Here is a 20,129-nt window from a genome sequence, read left to right on the forward strand (position 1 = left end):
TGATTATGAGTCCGGATGTCGCAAAAGCACAGATGTCAGGTTAGATAACTGAGTGACCATAAACCTCAGTAACGATTTCGAAGAGTTATCAGGCAGGGCAGCAGAAGACTTTTGGGAATCAGTGAACGGCTTCGGAGTATGGGACATAATCGTTGGCGAGGCAGCTTTCACATTCGCGGTCTGAGATTCCGTTGCTCGCCTACGACGAGCAAGCAGTTCACGATGTTTGCGGAGCTTATAGACCTCCGCTAAAAGGCTTTCAATTTGGTCGTCAACTGCTGTCACATCATCCTGCGGAGGTTCCGGCATGTCCTTCACGTTTGTACTCTGTTTGTGACGACGTTGTGCACTCATATTAGCGCTGTAAGCATGTGGTGTAAAGATTGCCGGAGGCTCTGTCTCAGATAGCTGTGGCCATTCATCGTCGTCCAACTGGAGAGCTTCAAATCTGTTGAATGCCTGAATCGGTGGTGAAGTAACATGTTGAGACCATTGCCTTTGTATCCCACGACGGACCTTTTGAGTTGCTTTCTGCTTTGTTGAGCAAGTTGGAGAGGTGATATCATGGTCATTATCTTTGCAAAGTCCGCATTGGTAAGATACTGTTTCTTGTGGCATAGCGTCATCTGGTGTTGTAAAAGGACAGGATCTATTCATATTTCCAGGTCGGAAACAGGTATAACAGTAGACGACACTTGGTTTATATGGGCGAGGGCATAGAATGCAGCCATAATAGTATAGGCGAGTTGGAGTTGTCATGGGGCCTTGCAAGGTCACAATGCAAGAGCGCCCCTTTCCCATGCGACGAGCTTGAATCACACGATGAGTAGGGCAGTAGAGCTGACGCTGAAGTGTAGCCTGGTCCTCGCCAACGTCTACGTTGTAGACAATGCAAGCGTTGTAGATCGGAACCATCAACAAGATAAACCTGGAATGGAACCGAGACTTCGCTTGTTACTGAAATACATTTAAGTGTTTGAAGACACTCAACAGCAGCCAAACTCGGGAGCCACACAGCAATGGTATTCGACTTCTTCTTGGCCGTGAAACCACGGAAACCCTTGGTTCCAAGACATGCGTCAGATTCGCCTGAATACCTCTGTTCGGTATCTCAGTAAGACGCTTGGTTGTCAGAGCGTTAATGGTCACTTTATAGGATGGTGATCCGGGTGTTAAAAATACCGGGTGATCAGTCGTTGTACAGGAGCGCTTTCCTTGTGAACTGTTTGCGGAAGATGATCCCGGTGCAATGTCTTCTGAAGGATGCTTCTGAGCACCGCTATGTGCCGCCCGTCCAGATGGTAGCGCTAAAGACACATCCATTGGCGTGCTCGGCTGCTCACTCACATTGGTGGAAACTCCATCACCAAGTGGAAGCTGGTTAGCCATTCCCGCCCTCCACCCTTGGGACAGATCACTCACGCGCTGATGTGCATTTTGAGACGGCAGGATATGTGCTGCAGCCGATGGACCAAGAGCAGGAACCAGGAGTTGGACCCAGGCTCGGATGTGAATTGTGCGGTTGGTAATGCCGTCGAGACAGGCGGCGCCGATGAAGGTACCTCCGCCAGCCTGCCACGGAAGGCACTAGGCCTAGTCCCAGAGCGCAGTTCAGCCGCCGGAATTATGTGATGAATGCCACGCTACCAGAGGATACATGAGCGGTCGGAACTTCCTCGGACTCTGAGAAGTCAATTCTCTTGATGTAAGGATCGTATTTACGCGAAAGGTAAGGTTTTCACTCAAGCGATGAGCAGCCACCTCAGCAGGGACACTTCTTCCAGCACTTAGTCACCGCACTTTAGCTATGGCTACAGAGTTAACAGCTCTAAGAGAAGCTATTTTATATATTCTACAACAACCCCTGCAGCATGGGTTATCTTCAGTGATTGTCACGCTACACTACAATTGCTTAAAAGATCAAGGATTCTGGAAGTGCTCGACATTGACTTAAATGAGCTGCACACTGAGACCTATTACCTGGGTCACCTCATAGTGCTGCAGTAGTTAGCTGCTCACTACGGCATTGAGGGCAATGACGAGGCTAGCGCCTCTGCAAAAGTACTACCAGACGACTCCTCAAGGACAATTCCAATTCCATTCACACGAAGAGATGCAGCAAGACTTGTAGCCACTCAAACACGGCGCTTACATTGCTGTCGCTGGTGTGACCCGAACTATCAGTACCGACATCTGCACCGAGTAGATCAAGCATGCATCTTTCGAATTCCTCACAATGTGATCAGATGACGTCGTAACTGTACACCAAATAAAGTGTCATAAACAAACTACTTCTTACCCAAAATAGGTATAGCAAGCAGCCCTCTGTGTACTACACGTGATGTGTGTGAAGATTTTGAACATTTAGTAACATGCTGTCAAAGGTTTACTGCACATCGCAGGACACTGCGTAATAATGTAGGCTTAGCTAAAGGCACAACCTTACACCTTGAACACGTCCTGGGTTCTTGGTGCGACGGATCGTTGGCTGCGCGAGGTACAATGGCTTTATTAGGTTTTCTCAAAGACACTGGGTTCATCGAGACTCTTTGAAACGCATCTGTGTTTGATTATGTGCGCGTGAAAATGTGCGACAGCGATTGTGTCATTCATTTTTCCCTCCGCTCCCACACTTTGTCATCCTCATCTCTCATTCCTCATCAGGAGAAGCATGCTAGGCTCACCACCAGGCAGACATCTCCAGTTGGCATTAAAATATATTTATCTCTCTTGAGCGAGGATGGCGAGGTAGGACCAAGGGCCATATGTGGCCATTTACGAAACAGCGTTCTCGATACAGCACACCTCCCCGGATTGCATAATATAAAGCCTGGGATGAAGCGCCATACAGAACGAAAACATAAACGTGCTTCAAGAACATGCTGCAATACGTTTTCCAGTAGTCTTAGCTTTAGGCACATCCTTTTTGTTAGTTCTTGTCAACGGGAATTCGGACATCGGCGAAAAGGGTGCAGGAGATGATAGCGCCGAGTCCGCGATATCAGCGTAAGAGGGTGTCAGACCGGACCCGTGAATAATATTCGGGAAGGTCTCGCAGATGCAGGGTCCTAGAGATGAGGAGTCTAGAAGGGGTTGAAGTATAGTCAATCAGTACAAAGCATGGGTGTCAGTCATGACTTCGAATGAATGGTTTCATAAGAGAAAAATGAGAGCTTCTTTAGGGTCCTGAAGATGACAAGTTCCTTCGTTTCGATGACGTTGCAATTGTACATCTCTTGCATCGGTATGAATGTCAGTAATGACGGAAGGGTGGAAGTGATGATCATCGATGGTTGGTGTCCATGCATATAAGTAGGCGAGATGACTCATTATTTCTGTAAGGGGGGCAATTATGAAGTAGTTGTGAAAAAAGCTAAGAAAATATGAGCATATATGCAGAAGAAGCGGCATAGCGCTCGCTGAATTAGGGTTGGGAAAATTACACACCGCACGTATATCATCCGGAGAGTGCAGGACTTCCATTTTTGTAAACGATATGATGGAGGAATGGGTGCCTCAGAACAAATATTGATATTTGTTGAGACAGAAGTGGAGACAAGCGCTTCTTAGATCACTCATTTCCTTCTACAAAGAGGTGTGATGGGAAAACATTTTCTGTAATATCGCAGGCACATATAATTACTTTAAGCCGCGCAAGATGTCCATCATTCAATTAAAGGAGGCAGGAACAGTGCAAATGATAAAATTTATCCCGGGCAACTCACAAATTATAACAGAGTTAAAAAAGGTGTTTTGGCACGTTTAGACTCACTCAGCCATGACAGCAAAAGAATTACCGGAATGCATACCCGGAACAGAAAATGGCTTCTTGTAAACAATCGAGGGCATTGTGGAGATATTTTGGGGTTATACGTCCTCACACGTAATGTTGGTAATGTGACGGTAATAAACGCAAAATCTGCTCAAGGCACCCTTCTTTAGCGCGCACGACCGAAAATGGCCACAAATTATTAAAATGTTGAATAATTCCTAAAAAGATTTGCAGCGCTAAAAGACGACACAGAGAAAAAAAGATGCACAGGACGGCGCTACACTTTCAACAATGCTTTAATTCATGCAAACACACAGAATATATATGCAGTCGTCTTTTAGCGCTGCAAATCTTTTTAGTAGCTATGAACCAACAAGCCCAGCTTGGAGTGTTGAATAATTCCTCGTTGCTGCATGTCTTCGAGGTACTCATTGAGGACTCGGTGCGCTGATATCTGAACATAATAAAGACACTGGCGAAACGGAGCCTGTGTAGTGGTGGTGTCGATGTGGACAACAGTGATAATAAGTCGTCTGAAATTTAGAAGAGCACTACAGCTTCAGTACAATTAAAGGTTGCTTGCGGTAAGTAGCACCCAGGTAGCTGTCCACAGTCTGCTGAAAATGTTTCGCGGACGTTCGGCCGCCGGTTGGGTACCAGCGTTACGCTGATTATGTGGACATTCTGCGGAGGATATGCATTATGTCAAATAAAGAAATCAGGTAAGCGGCTTTAATATGACCAAGACACTCTCCGTGGAGTCGCGTGACTTCAAAGGGTGGGGTGCTCAAAATCGGGAGGTCGGGCTCAGCATGGTAAGCGTTCATCAAAGTAAAGGGGAGAATAACGTGGCGCCGAGAAACAACAGTCCTAGAAAGAACGAGGATAGTGGCTTTGGCGGAATACGCTACACACACGCGAATGAGCCTGTACTAAGGTGGGGACTATCGCTATCAGCTACAAGTTGGGCGCCAGAGAAAACGGCGTTTCATCGAGTGCCGTATTAGCGAGCCGAGTATTTGAAAAAAAATAACTGGCTGCGGGTGACGAAATACGTTTCAGGGATGAATTCATGAGAAAAGGCAAAGAGCTTAAAATTCAACGCGATATATAGACGCGCGCGATAACGGCGCAGCCAAGAGCAGCAGGATAAATAAAATCGACGCTTGAGATGCGAAGAGAGTCCAGAACCAAGGGTGGTAACTTTAAGAAGCGGCCTCCAGGAATCTGTACTAATAACATAAATTAGCAATGTCTACAAGGGCAAGTGCCCTAAGACGGTCCAAATATTGACAACGTCCGTTGGAAATGCGCGTCGCGTATTGTAAACGAACGGTGCACAGTTGGTGCGATAAGAACTGCGGCATCTTGTTTTCCGAGTAGAGCTTGACAATGAGACGCAGCTGCATGGGCAAAAAAAATGTCCTTCAGAGAATAGCGCTCGGAGTGACTGACACTGCTGACGGCTTGGCGAGCGGTTGTGAGGGGCTCTTTAATATAGGGCACATAAAGTGGTTGCAACTTTACCGATTAAAACAGTTCACGGTAGTAGGGACAGACACACGGTACGTAGCAGAAGGGAAAAGGAAGATGACATGGCCAGGAAGGACAGAGGCCTTCCAAATTATCACGGTTGTGAGTTGTGCAGCAAGTATTGTTGGTCACAGGCGCTGTCGAGAGCCCATTAGCGAAAGATGATGGTGCCAGGGTTGGAATGTACATGGAGGGCTGCGGTGTTCATGGTGGGGCGGCATCTTCAGCATACGTGAAAAGTCAGTTCAGTTCAGGCGTTCAGTCGTGTCCGACTCTTCGTGACCCTATGGACCATGTCACGCCACTCTTTCCGGTCTCTCACTATCTTCTTAACATCACATAGCTTCATCTGCAATGCCTCGAGAATGCCATCTAACCATCGCGTTCGCTGCCTACCCCTTCTCCGGCGACCCTCAACCTTTCCCAACATCAAATCTTTCTCCAGCGACTCTTCTCTTCTCATCAGATGATCAAAGTAGCTGAGCTTTAACTTTAGAATTTGACCCTCCAATGAGCAGTCAGGGTTTATGGTCGACAATATCGACTGATTTGATCTTGTGGCAGTCCAAGGAACTCTTAAGAGTCTTCGCCAGCCCCACAATTCAAACGCGTCAATTCTTCGGCGGTCAGCCTTTTTCACAGTCCAACTCTCGCATCCATACATCACAACTGGAAAGACCATAGCACGGGTTATACGGACCCAAAAAAGTACCGACACATAGAAAGCCAGCACAGCAAAAAGGCTCGAAGGCTCAACGTAAGGGGTGAGCTTTTATTGGAGGGCGCAGATGTAACGTTGCGGAGGCGCTGGCAGCCGATGACGAGAAAGCGCGTTAGTGACTTCTTGCGGGATGGAATGATTTGCCACCCGACTCATATCGCACAGATTGCCAAACTGGCAGGAAAAAATTGATTTTAGTTTTGTGCATGTTAAGCTGCTGTGAATCAGTCAACCCTAGAATATTTCCTAGTGTTATTTCTGAAACAGATGTCGTAAGTAACAAAATAAAAAAATGTCATTTTTAAAATATCCTCAAGTTTCACAAGCGTTAGCGTATAGCTGCAGCCACAGGCACTGATGCCGCTTCAATCTTGGCTTCCTTCACGGCTTTATATGTTTCTCTTCAGCGGGCTAGTCCAGCCTCTTTCTTCGATGGTCTAGGGGGCCTGTGGGGCGGGCATGTGGTCTATGTGTTTGTTGTGACTTGTATCTATATGGTTTCCTTATCTATGTGAACATGAAACTTCATGAACACTAGGCTGCTCAATGCAGAGTTGAAATATTTGGTAAACGGAAATTGGCAATGCCGACGAAGCTTACCGCCCAGCGGGAGAGTGCGCTGCATTTAATATGAGGCGTACTCGGCTGCTGTGATATCATAGTGACTCGTATATGTGCCCAACGATCAAGATCTAGATGTTCGCTGCAGAGCGCGAGGTAGAAGGGACGCTGTTTGTCGCGCAGCGAGAGAAGAAACTTGTGCCCAGTGAGTAGGTGGTGGCATGTGTGGGACGCATGGGGTAATATATCTACAAAGAACGCGAAGCTAGCAAGTGAAAGCAGTAGCGCTAACAATCTAAAACATAGCATGAGTAACGTAGAAGGCAGGAAGTGGTATGATGTAGCCGTTCCTGGGACAGACAGTAGCGCACAATGACGGGCGACCTCGTCTCGCACGAGTTTTATATGTGAGCGCAGATCAAGACCAGAGATTACCTTACCTGGTGGATGGGGCGGGTGTTGAACGAGCTCAACGTCGTTGATTTCATAAATCGTTGAAACATAGACATAGGCTGAGGCGACGACGCTGGGCGCTCACCAATCCACCCGTCTTGGCCCATTTCAACCATTCGACCCCTACCAAACTCCGCATTGATGCCAGTGGTCACGGCATTGGAGGTATCCTCGCTCAGTGACACCACGATTGAACAAAAGTGATTGCGTATGCCAGCCGCCTACTAACTAGGGCCGAACATAATTACTCTACCACTGAGAGGGAGTGCCTATCTCTTGCTTGGGCTATTGCGAAATTCCGCCCTTATTTGGTTGGACGACCCTTTACTGTTATCACGGGTTACCATGCCCTGTGCTGACTATCTTCATCAAAGACCCTACTGGACGTTTAGGACGCTGGGCGTTAAGGTTGCAAGAATACACATTTTCCGTGGTTTGTAAGTCTGGTCGGCTTCACCAAGATGCATACTGCTTGTCCCGCCACCCTGTCGATCCTCCCAACCCTACGGCCTGTGCCATTGACGCGTGTGTCCTGTCTTTATCGGCCTTTCCCCACATAGCCGACGAACAGCGTTTGGACTCCGCACTCCGGCCTATCATCGACCGTCTGTCTACCGGCCAGTCTCATCCCGCCCTCGCCATGTTCGTACTCCATATTACGGCAGTACACTGTACCGCCGCAATATGCGACCTGATGGCGCTGAGCCCTTGCTCGTCGTTCTGAAACATCTGCGCTCCACATTCCTGGAACAATTTCATGATGCTCCCACCGTTGGTCATCTTGGCGTGTCCCGCACGTATGTCAGCGTTCGGCGACGTTTTTAGAGGCCGGGTCTTTCTCGCTCAGTTCAGCATTATGTGGCCGCATGTGAGCTTTGCCAGCGTCGAAAAATACCATTCGTATTGCCATTAGGACACCTGCAGCCCACATCCAGCCCAATTGACCCATTTTTCCGTTTTGGTGTTGATTTGCTTCGACCCTTCCCGGTCTCTGCGCCGGGCAACAAACGGATCAGCGTAGCGAACGACTATGCTAAGCGTAGCGCCACTACCCATGCCATCCCGACTAGCTGCGCTACAGACGTCGCTGATTTCCTCCTCCGCGACGTGATACTACAACACGGTGCCCCTCGTGAACTACTCACGGATCGTGGCCGTTGCTTGCTCTCCAGAGTGGTTGACGAGCTGCTTCGTGTGTGCACTGTCCGCAACAAATTTACCACCGCCTATCATCCTCAGACCAACAGTCTCACAGAACGCATCAACCGTACGCTCACAGATATGTTATCAATGTTTGTCTTCGGCAACCACCGTGATTGGGACATTATTCTAACCTTTGTAACATTTGTCTATAACTGTTCTTGTCATGATGCCGCTGGCTACTCTCCCTTTTACCTGCTCTTTGGCCGACGCCCATTACTCCCCTTTGATACATCGCTACCCACTACTGACGTCGCCACTAGTACTTACGCTCGTGATGCCATATTCCGCGCTAATGATGCTCGCCACATTACATGCTACTGGCTCTTTCCCTCCCAAGGCTCCCAAGAATCCCGTTATAACACTCGCCATCGCGACGTGGACTACGCCCCAGGCTCTCTCGTTCTGCTCTGGCTCCCATCACGCCGGGTGGGCTTGTGCGAAAAACTTTTACCACGCTACACAGGTCCCTACCGACGTCACCTTCGAATTCGAACCTTTCAACCCAAAGTCGTCTGCACCACGAGCTTCCGACATTGTGCACGTGACACGACTCAAGCCGTATTATTCACGCCCTGCTTCGTTTACCTAGAACGCACCGGCACTGTGCTTCTACGGGGGGGGGGGGGGGTAATGTTATGTGGTGTACAATGCTGGCATTAAGCAAGTCAAGAAAGAGGTGTCTGTGCGTATGTACAAATAAGACGCTCAGTGTTGAATTGTGCGGCTAAGCGGTTCCCATTGATTTCAGAGTGGTGTCATCCATTGGTGCGTGATTTCCATCCGTAACAATATTTTAGACCGGATTCTACTATACTTAAAGCCAGTTTTGAGTAGTCGCGATGAGGGCAAGAGCAGCTGTAGAGAAAATGTCACTAATCTGAACATTATGCAATTGGGATGGACATGTGAAGAACATTAGTGTGGAATTCAACGCACTTACGTCATATGAAACGAGGTCCTGAATCCTGCAAGTGAACCAATCTTGTTATAAAGTAGATTCGCTGATCTTGCATGTCATTATAATTTAAAACTTCTAGTACTTACATATTTTCTACCCTACAAACATTTAATTTGAAGCCCATAGAACAATTAAACTGACCATCCCTATATCGCTTTTTGTGCTGCGGAAATTTTCAGCTTTCTATTACGTATGTGATAATAAGATACATACTATTTTAGAGCTCTATACCCATTGCTCGCGACCGCGTTTCTGACAATTTTCAAACAATAGGCAGGTGTACATAAGTCGTGCACAGGTGCCAGTCTATTCCATGTGCCACCTGCGGCAAAAGATAATGTTTTATCGCCACAGGCATAAATGTAGCTGGCACTATGCTATACTTACGACGAGATTAGACTAGGACTCATTGAGAGACAACGCTTAACCAATCGGGGAATTTAAGCACCATTTTAAACTTATTGTTGCTATTGTTACACATCACATCTAAGACATGTGGCTGCTGTGTACTACTTTGTAATCTAATTTTTCAACCCCATGATGATTACAGAACTATTTCTCATCTACAACGCAAATATTGCCATAGCGAGGTTCACGTTTAAAAATTATGCCACGGCTGGGCATTTCACTTTCCTAATACTTCACCAGAGGATTCGAGGAAATTCTTGGCCTACCTTTAGGAGCAAAATTTCGACTATAAGAGTCGTAAACATCCTCCGTATCTGATGTTCTTCGCCTTTCAACTATATTAACCTGTCTTGTTGAACATGACATTAAAGGCCATTTAGGATTTTAAGCAAGTGTAACGCCATCTGACATGTATACATCAATGACTTTATACATGCATCTCTCAAGAGCTGTGCGAACTTTTCAATGAATGACATGCAGTGTCTATGTCTCGGTTCTATAAGGTGTGTCCGCATAGATGGGGAGAACAGCAGTTCATTAACTAAAGGGCGTGGGCGGCAAAGACACAAAATTGCCACACAACTGACAAAGAGTGGCTGCGGTTACAATGCGCAATAATCACGAACGCACCCGTTCAGATGAAAAAAGAAAACTTGAAAAACTTTGTCATACGGAGAGTGACGTCAATACTTTTCTTGAGACAAAAGAGGTCCATGAAGAAATGTTGAAGTAGTGATTATTCAGCTTTCAATAACATTTTTAGCTACCCCCCCCCCCCATAGCAAAGCTCAGAAATAATTATTCGGACACATTTATTTGTTTTGAGTATGAAGCCGTCTTGTCCAAAAGAGGCGACAATTTACGTCAACAAAGTGCTTCTCAAATCTGGGTAATGTAATATGGAGCTTGTCAAAAACACACTCACAAAATCCAAGAATTTGAAGTTTCATATTATCCCGAGGTATGAACATGGGTAGCTGGCAATGCACTTTAAACGTGAGGCTGGTCTAAAGTTGCGCTATTATGGCTGCTTTTTCAAAACCAAAACTGCATTACACAACTTTGACGTTTTTGACGAATCTTAGGACAGCCACTTATAAGCCCCTAATCGAAATAGGAATGTTCAAAGGCTGAATAATTTTTAATTTGTTGTGGAAACATTGTTTGCACAACATCTACTTCCTGTTACCGTTTTTAAGCTTCGTTGTGGCCGTGAAATAATACATTATCATCATCATCATCATCATCATCATCAGCCTGGCTATACCCACTGTAGGGCGAAGGCCTCCCCCATATTTCTCCAATTAACCAATTTTTGTGCTAGCTGCATCCACTAAACCCCTGCGAACTTCTTAACCTCATCCGCCCACCTAACCTTCTGCCGCCCCCTGCTACGCTTTCCTTCCCTTGGAATTCAGTTTGTTAACCTAAGCGACCATCGGTTATCCTCTCTTCGCACTACACATCTTGCCCATTCCCGTTTCTTCTTGATATATACCAGACTCTCAGTAACTTGAGTTATTTCTCTGACCCATTCTGCACGCTTCCTATCTCTTAATGTTACCCCTACCATTTTTCGTTTCATAGCCCTCTGAGTTGTCCTTAACTTAAATAAAACCCTCCTGGTTATCCTCCACGTTTCAGCCCCATAGGTGAGTACATTCAAACCAATATAATAAAGATGCTCAAGCCCACATTATCAGGTGGCGTCAATAAAATTATTTCCAAATACTACAGAACACAAAAACTTCATGAGTGTGATTTTGTTTCATATATTTCAGAAGTCCTTTTCTTCTGGAATACTGCCGGCTGACTGGAAAGTGGGCACGATCATTCCGGTTCCATAAAAAGGTCCGTCTTCTTCGTATCAACGCTACCGTCCAATCGGGATCAGAAGTGTTCTCTCGAAGTTAATGGAACATGTAATATACTCCAGCATATTAAATTCTTAAAATGCATCAATTTTTTAAACTCCCAGCCAGCAAGGTTTTTGAAGGGTCTACCCTGCGAAAGCCAACAAGCACTATTTACTAATGGCATAACGTCTTCCACTGATGTTAATAATCTTGTAGACGCAGAGTTTATTCACTTGAGAAGGCATTCGATGCGATTCCTCACAAACGACGTTTTTCGGAACTTTCATGCCTAAATATCAGCCCCTCATTTCTGGATTGAATCCGTTCCTTTCTCACTATGCGTCAGCAGTTCGTATACGCCAAAAAGCGTTTATTTCAAATGTCCCAGGTAGTCTCCGGGTGTGCCTCAATGTACTGTCCTTGGCCCCTCACTCTTCCTGGTCTACATTAATAATTTGCCAAATAACATATCGTCTAGGATTCACTTATTTGCGCATGCCTGTGTAATCTATTGCCCCATCAGCAGTACTGCGTACAAAACCTCCTTGCAAAACCATCTATTCATTATAAGTTAAAGGTGCCAAAACAACATGCACACACGTAAGAAAAGAAGAATGAGACAGAGCGCCACTCAGAACTTATTTATAGTGAAGGAAAAAGTACATATAAATCACTGCTGGCACATTTTTACTAGCCCAACAAGAAGTTCCATTAAAACCATCTAAATCACATTGAATCCTGGTGTGACAAGTTGTTAATGTCAGTCAATACTGATAAAACATCCGTCATATTTTTCATCGAAAACTTTACTGCCCACCGTCTAATTACATAATTTTTGGTTCAGTAATTTTCTCTACTTTCTCCTGCAATACTTAGGCATTAGCATGACCACATTTGTGCAATCACAAATGATGCTAACTGCAGTCTTGGCTTCCTTCCCCGTAATTTCAAACTTGCCTCTCCCTCTGTAAAACTTATGGCATATATAGCCCTAATTCGACCAAACTGAGAATCAGTTCAGTTCTGTTCAATCGTTCAGTCGTGTCCGACCCTTCGTGACCCTATAGATCATATCACGCCACGCTTTCCGCTCTCTCACTATCTTCTTAACATCCCATAACTTAATCTGCAGCGCCTCGAGGATGCCATCTAACCACCGCGTTCGCTGCCTACCCCTTCTCCGGTGACTCTCAACCTTTCCCAACATCAAATCTTTCTCCAGCGACTCCTCTTTTCTCATCAGATGACCAAAGTAGCTGAGCTTTAACTTTAGAGTTTGACCCTCCAAAGCGCAGAATACGCATGCGCTATTTGGGACCCGCACCAATAATACCTTGCTAACACTCTCGAATCAGTACTAGATCGAGCCATCCCCTTTGTTTAGTCTAACTACATCCACTTATCTAGTGTCATCATCATCGTCGTCATCATCATCATCAGCCTACTTATACCCACTGCATGGCGAAGGCCTCTCCCATATTTCTCCACTTAACTCGGTTCTGTGCTAGCTGCATCCACTTGACCCCTGCGAACTTCTTAATCTCATCCGCCCACCTAACTTTCTGCCTAACTTTTTATCTAGTGTATATAATCTAAAGTCTGAAGTTAACCTACCACTTCTCGTTCACCGACGTAAAAATTGTCGACTTTGCCTTTTCCATAAATTTTATCATTTACAGCTTTCCAACTACGTTCTTCTGCCCTCTCACCGGACTTCGCAATGTGTCAGCCACAGTGTTTATCCACCATCTGCCCACACTATTGCGCCTCTTTTGGTTTTTTCATTTTTCATTCAGACTGCGAAAGACTGGAATGACCTTCCCCCTCAAGCCGTGCTCCACTCCAATCCGTAAGATTTTAAAGCGTCCATAGAGGAAATATTATATTTATGATAACTAATGTACAACTTTTATATCATGCCGCTATCCCTCATGCAATACCCCACACATGGAGCCTTTAAGGTGTATTCTAAATAAATAAATTTCCTATCGGGTGCTCACATTCTCCCATTGTACATCGCATAATTAGCAATTAATATACAGTGTGTCCTCTGTGGCAACTTTAGATGGCTCGGCAGGTAGCGTATAAATATATATAGATATATTTAGGCAGACAAATGGAGCTTATCATAGGGTAACAAACTGGATTCTAAGGGAAGGAAAGCGTAGCAGGGGGCGGTAGAAAGTTAGGTGGGCGGATGAGGTTAAGAAGTTCGCAGGGGTCAAGTGGATGCAGCTAGCACAGAACCGGTTTAAGTGGAGAAATATGGGAGAGGCCTTCGCCCTGCAGTGGGTATAATCAGGCTGATGATGATGAAGCAGACAAATGAAGGGGAAATGAGGGGTTCGCTATTATAGAATTTTCAGGAGCCAACAGTCTACGAGTCGAAGGCAAACGTTTGGGATATCTTTTATAAGTGTTATTGTCGGTATTGAGAACTACTTATATATATATATATATATATATATATATATATATATATAATTGTCACGCCACTGACGACCAGAAAGAATTGTGCTGGTATGGGAGAAGAATAGGAGAAAGCGTTGGTGCCTGGGGACTAGTAGGCTTCACCTTATCCCACTGCCATATCACTGTAGAAAAAACACCCCTTCGCTATTTCACCGTAACAACTTGGTGGAAGGTGCTCCGTACGATTCCTCAGTACGGCGCAGCAAGACCAACTGCAGTTTCGACGTAGTCGCCGCCTTGCTGGACTGCCACCGCTTCCAACCATCATGGACCACACCGAATCTAAACGTGCCAGCCGCGACGCTGCAAGCCAGGCTGGTGACAGGCCTGCCCTCTCCAGCTCTATTCCCTGCCAGCCTTACCAGGAACCACGACCGTCTGCAGGAGAAGAAAGTGAGGACGTTGAGAAGTGGCAACTTCATTATGAACGAGTTAGTCGGTACAACCGGTGGGACCCTATCACCATGCTGACAAATGTCGTTTTCTTTCTAACTCACACTGCTATGACCTGGTTCGAGAATAACGAGAACAATTTGACAACTTGGGAATGGTTTGCCACCGAGATAAAACGGCGTTTTGGTGACTCTGTACCAAGCAAAAAGTGGGCTGAGCGGACCCTTGCTCAAAGAGGTCAATTGCCGGATAAAACTTGTACCACTTATACAGAAGAGATCCTCAGATTGTGCAAATGTGTGAATTCCAACATGCCCGAAGAAGACATAGTCGGCCACGTTTTGAAGGGCATCGCGACTGACGTATACAATGTTTTAATCGCCAAAGACACCCTTGAAGCCATCTCCGATGTAATTAAACACATCCACGCTTTTCAAGCTCTCAAAACTCGTCCTATTGCGCCAAAATTTGGGCGGCTGGCCAACGTGCCTACCGTGGCCAGCCTTGATAACCGTGGCCAACTAGATATTCCGTCGACGATCCGGGCAATCCTGCGGGAAGAACTCCTGCGGCTCAACCCACTTCCCCTGCACGAATCTGCTGAGGTCTCTGTCCAGAGGGTTACTAGACGGCCGGCTTCACCACCACAAGCGATTACAGTGCAGCCTTTCGCACAAGCTCCTGAAGTTGCAGCTTCTATTGACTATCCTCCTATGCATTTCGCCAACCGGAACGCGTCGATGCCTGACGCCCCGAGGTATGACGTCGTCTCAAGTGCACATAGATCTTCCATTCGATCTACCAGGATTCCTGAGCAGTATGAGCATTCAGCCAGACCTACGATGAGTACAGCGGTTCCTTGCTCTTATCCACAACAGTATTTTCTACCTTCCCCGCCGATATGCTACCACTGCGGCGTCGAAGGTCACATCGCCAGGTACTGCCGCAGCAGGTTCCCACCTCGCTATAACCGTCCGGCGCTTCCAACAGTAACCAGAAATCGGCCATACAGTCCCGTTTTTCAGCAATCAAATACTCAGCGTGGGTATTACCGCAACATCCATAACGAGAATCTCCGCGACCACTCCCCTGCATCTGATAGAAGTGTTACTCCTCCCCCCGCCTTCCGTCTGCGTCGTTCTCCGCCACCGCGGCGCCGCTCCATGTCGCTTGAGCAGGAAAACTAACCAGCGCGACCAATGGGGGTGAGGCCGCTGGAAATGTGCTGTGTGCAAACATCCCTCCAACTATAATGCTCAAAATCAAAATTCGTGTGTTCATTGATGGTGTGTGTACATTAGCTTTAGTTGATACGGGTGCGACTGTGTCTGTGATGAGTAATCAGTTTAGACGCTTGTTGGGACGCAAAGTATTGTTTGAATATGACCGTGCTTCAACGTTTTGTGGTGTGAGAGGAGAAGCGTTTCGGTCACTGGATGTGTGTAGTGCGCAACTGTCTCTGGGTGGTGCAATGTTTCGAGCCCACTCTACGCATGACATTATTTTGGGAATGAACTTCTTGAAGCTTTGTGGCGCTATCGTAGACTGCTGAAGTCAAGAGGTTCATTTTGACGGCTCGCATTTTCCGACTCTTTTTGAAAGTGGCCGTAGTGAAGAAATAGTTTTTAGTTTTACCGAAGACACAGTAGTTCTACCTTTGTCTGCCATGTTCGTCCCCGTGTCCGCTCCACTTCTTGACCAGGTTTCAATTCAGGCCGTGGTGCACCCAGTTCACTCAGCATGCCCGAAGAAAAATGTTATTATCCCTCACTGTATGATCTCCGTGCATCACGGTAGTGCCTCGTTATGGACAATCAATCCACCGTCCGAGCTCGCAGTTTTACCAACGGGATTGAAGCTTACCTTCTGTGGAGCCAATGCGCCCCACGTCGTTGCTTTGGTCACAGATGCTACGAGAGCCACCGTACCTCTGCCTGCTGATGAAACTTCGATCTTCCGCATAATCAGCGCAGATCTCAGCTCACCTCAACGCCGTACTCTTGTGGACATTCGTCTACCCTTTTCGCCTGTTTGACCTTTCTCAAACAGATGGACTGACCTCTCGCCCTGCACCTCGCACTCATCATACTATCGATACTGGTTCGGCTCGTCCCATTCGTCAAAAGGCATATCGCGTGTCCCCATCTGAGCGCAAAGTCATTCATGAGCAAGTGGGAATTGCGTTAAAAGAAGTATGTATGACCGACTAGCCCAACAACGTGCTCTCTTAAATTACGTTTCTTCTGCTGTGGGCCCTTTCTTTTGTTTTGTGTTTCTCTGTCAAATCCCTTTTTTAAGTATGTATGACCGACTAGCCCAACAACGTGCTCTCTTAAGGTGATACAGGAGTCATCTAGCCCCTGGGCTGCCCCTGTTATTCTTGTACGCAAGAAAGACGGTTCGTGGCGATTCTGCGTCGATTATCGGCGTCTAAAGTCTGTTACAAAAAAGGACGTCTATCCTCTTCCTCGCATAGATGATGCCCTCGACTACCTCTCTGGTGCGTCTTATTTTTCTTGTCTTGATCTCAGATCTGGCTACTGGCAAATTTAAATGGACCCTGCGGATAAGAAAAAAACAGCCTTCGTAACGCCAGATGGTCTTTATGTGTTTAATGGTATGCCATTCAGGCTGTGTAATGCGCCAGCCACATTTGAGCGTTTTATGGGCACAGTTTTGCGCGGCTTAAAATGGGACATTTGTCTTTGCTAACTGAACGACGTCGTCATATTTGGGAAATCCTTCCAAGAACGCAATGACCCTCTAGTACGAGTCTTGAATTGTATGCACTACGCCGCCCTAATTCTAAACTCGAAAAAGTGCCGTTTTGGAGAGCGCCAAGCGCTGGTGCTAGGACACCTTGTCAATGGTGATGGTGTAATGCCGGATCCCCAGAAAACTGCCGCTGTAGGGTCTTTTAAACCCCCGCAGACAGCGAAGGAGTTGCGCAGTTTTCTAGGGTTGTGTTCGTATCTAAGACGCTTCCACTTTGCTGACGTTGCTTACCTATTGACGTGCCTTCTCAACAAAAACTCCCCTTTTGACTGGGCACCAGACTGCGACGTGTCATTTCGTCAACTGAACTTTCTTTTAATATCGAAACCCATTCTACGTCACTTCGATCCTGCTGCAGTGACAGAAGTTCATACGGACGCTAGTGGAATCGGTCTCGGGGCAGTCCTTGTCCAACGGTACGATTAACGAGAGCATGTTATCGCATACGCAAGTTGTACCCTGTGCAAGCCAGAGCGAAACAACACAGTCACCGAGCAGGAATGCATGGCTGTAGTTTTCGCTGTGCAGCGTTTCCGTTCATATTTGTACGGACGGTCGTTTACTATCATAACTGACCATCATTCACTCATTCACTCTATTGGCTGCGGAACCTTCGAGACCCATGTGGTCGCCTCGCACGCTGGGCCCCCGGTTACAGGAATATGACTTTGTCGTGGTGTACAAAAGCGGGAGGCGTCATGCAGATGCAGATTGTCTTTCTAGGATGCCAGTGGCCACGACTGAACTTGACAGTGACGATTTCGACAATTATATATCGACCCTCGAGCCAGCGTTCGCCGACACAAATGTTTTCAAAACGGAACAGCAAAATGATAGCAGTCTGCAGCCTCTCTTTGCCGCCGTCCAACCCAGCGTACCTACAAGCCGTTTTTCTGTGCGTGATGGCCTCCTATGGAAAAAGAGTTACTCACCTGTCGGCCAGCAATACCTACTCGTAGTTCCCAAGACGCTGTGCGCGGACGTATTGCGTGTTATGCATGATGATCCAACTTCTGGGCTTTTGGGAACGGTTCGAACACTCCACCGTGCTCAAGAAAGATTTTACTGGCCCAGAATGCGCTCGACAATTGAACAATACGTTGCCAGCTGCAAGAAATGTCAACGCCACAAACGTCCAACTGCAACTCCATCTGGCTTACTGCCCCCTGTGAAGACCCCGACAGCTCCGTTTGATCAAGTAGGCATTGACCTCGTAGGTCCGTTGGATGGAAATTGCTGGATCGTAACCTGTGTGGACTATCTCACACGTTACTGTGAAACCACCGCTCTTACATCTTCTACGGCGCATCAGGTGTCGCTTTTCTTGCAGCACTCAGTCATCTTACGACACGGGCCGCCACGAATTCTCATCGCTGACAGGGGCCGACAATTCACTGCTCATGTTGTTGAAGAGTTCATGCGTATACGCGCCGTAACTTTCCGACACTCGACGCCATACCATCACCAGACAAATGGCTTGACTGAGTGCGTCAACAGAACGCTTATCAACATGCTAGCCATGTATGTGGACGCAGGGCATAAGAGCTGGGACACCGTACTCCCCTTCATCACGTATGCGTTTAATACCGCCACGCATGGGACGACTGGGTACAGTCCATTTTTCCTGCTCTATACCATACCGCCACGCTACTCCCTGGATACTATCCTGCCCTTCACAAGCCGTGAAGACCCCTGCCTGGCTGAGACCCTCTGTATCCCCGAAGAAGCTCGGAGAATCGCCCGATTACGGTCTGGTGCTTTACAAGAACGTTCTAAAATGCGATATGATGCCAGTCACCGGCGGGCACGTACTCTGTAGGTGATTTAGTCTGGCTGTCGCGTCCAATTCGGCGCCGTGGCCTACATCAAAAACTCTTGGCCCACTATGACGGCCTATATGTGGTTCTCAAACGCATCAGTGATTTACCTTATGCAATAGCCCGCCTGACAGCATCGGGTCGTCGGTCTGCCAAAACCAAACTATGTCATGTTGCCCGCTTGAAGCCGGGTCAGCCTCGCACGACTCACGAACACACCCAGAGAGCTTAGGCTGAGAAGGGGGAAATGTCACGCAACTGACAACAAGGAATTGTGCTGGCCTGGGAGAAGAAGAGGAGAAAGCTTTCGCCCTCGCGCTTGATCACGTACTACGTGATGCTGGCGGTAACAGAGGACGCTCCACGTCCGCCGCTGTGGTTGAGGGTGGCCTGGTGAACACTCTCAAGGTTCGTATACAGACAACATTAATACCCAAGAAAGTAGCAGGGGGGACAGCGGCCGATGTAGCTCAGTTGAGAGAGCACCGAACGCGATATTCGGAGGTTGTGGGTTCGGTTCCCACCATCGGCACGTTTGTTTTTCCTTCTACTTTGTGTTTAATCATCCTTCCTCTAAACAGATTGCATTCAAACAGATCAAACAGATTGATCGCGCGGAAATGAAAAGTATAAAAAATTTCATCACGTTCGTCCACGCAGAATTTGAGGAAATGAAAAATATATTAGCAGGAAAGCAAGAAGAAAACAAAGATCTGAAGAAAGAGAACGAAAGTTTGCGGAAAAGGGTGAATGCTAACGAACATGCCATTGAGCAGCTTCAGCGCAGAATGGTTCAAGCAGAACAGTACTCTAGAAGATCTAACGTCGAAATAAAAGGGTTGGTGCAGAAAGAAGATGAAAATGTTACGGAACTGGTGGGAAAGACTGGCAATGCTGTAGGCGAACCTATCACTGATGATCACGTAGCAGTTTTTCATCGCGTGCCAACTCGTGAGGAAGGCAAAGCCAGCATTATTGTGCAATTCAAAAGCCGCGAGAAAAGAGATGCTCTTCAGGAAAAGGCTCGAAACAAACACATAAAGAATGATCAAGTCGGCTTCCCAGATAAAGAAAGTGTGTTTGCAAATGAACATCTCTGCCCAACCCTGAAGCGACTTCTTTCCATGGCAATAAAAAGGAAACGCGAGTTTGATTGGAAGTTTGTATGGGCCAGGAATGTAAAAGTTATTGCGCGAAAAGTCGAGGG

The sequence above is a fragment of the Amblyomma maculatum genome, chromosome 11 (genome assembly GCF_055883805.1).
Source record: "Amblyomma maculatum isolate TAMU_Amacu chromosome 11, ASM5588380v1, whole genome shotgun sequence".
NCBI classification, from domain to species: domain Eukaryota; kingdom Metazoa; phylum Arthropoda; class Arachnida; order Ixodida; family Ixodidae; genus Amblyomma; species Amblyomma maculatum.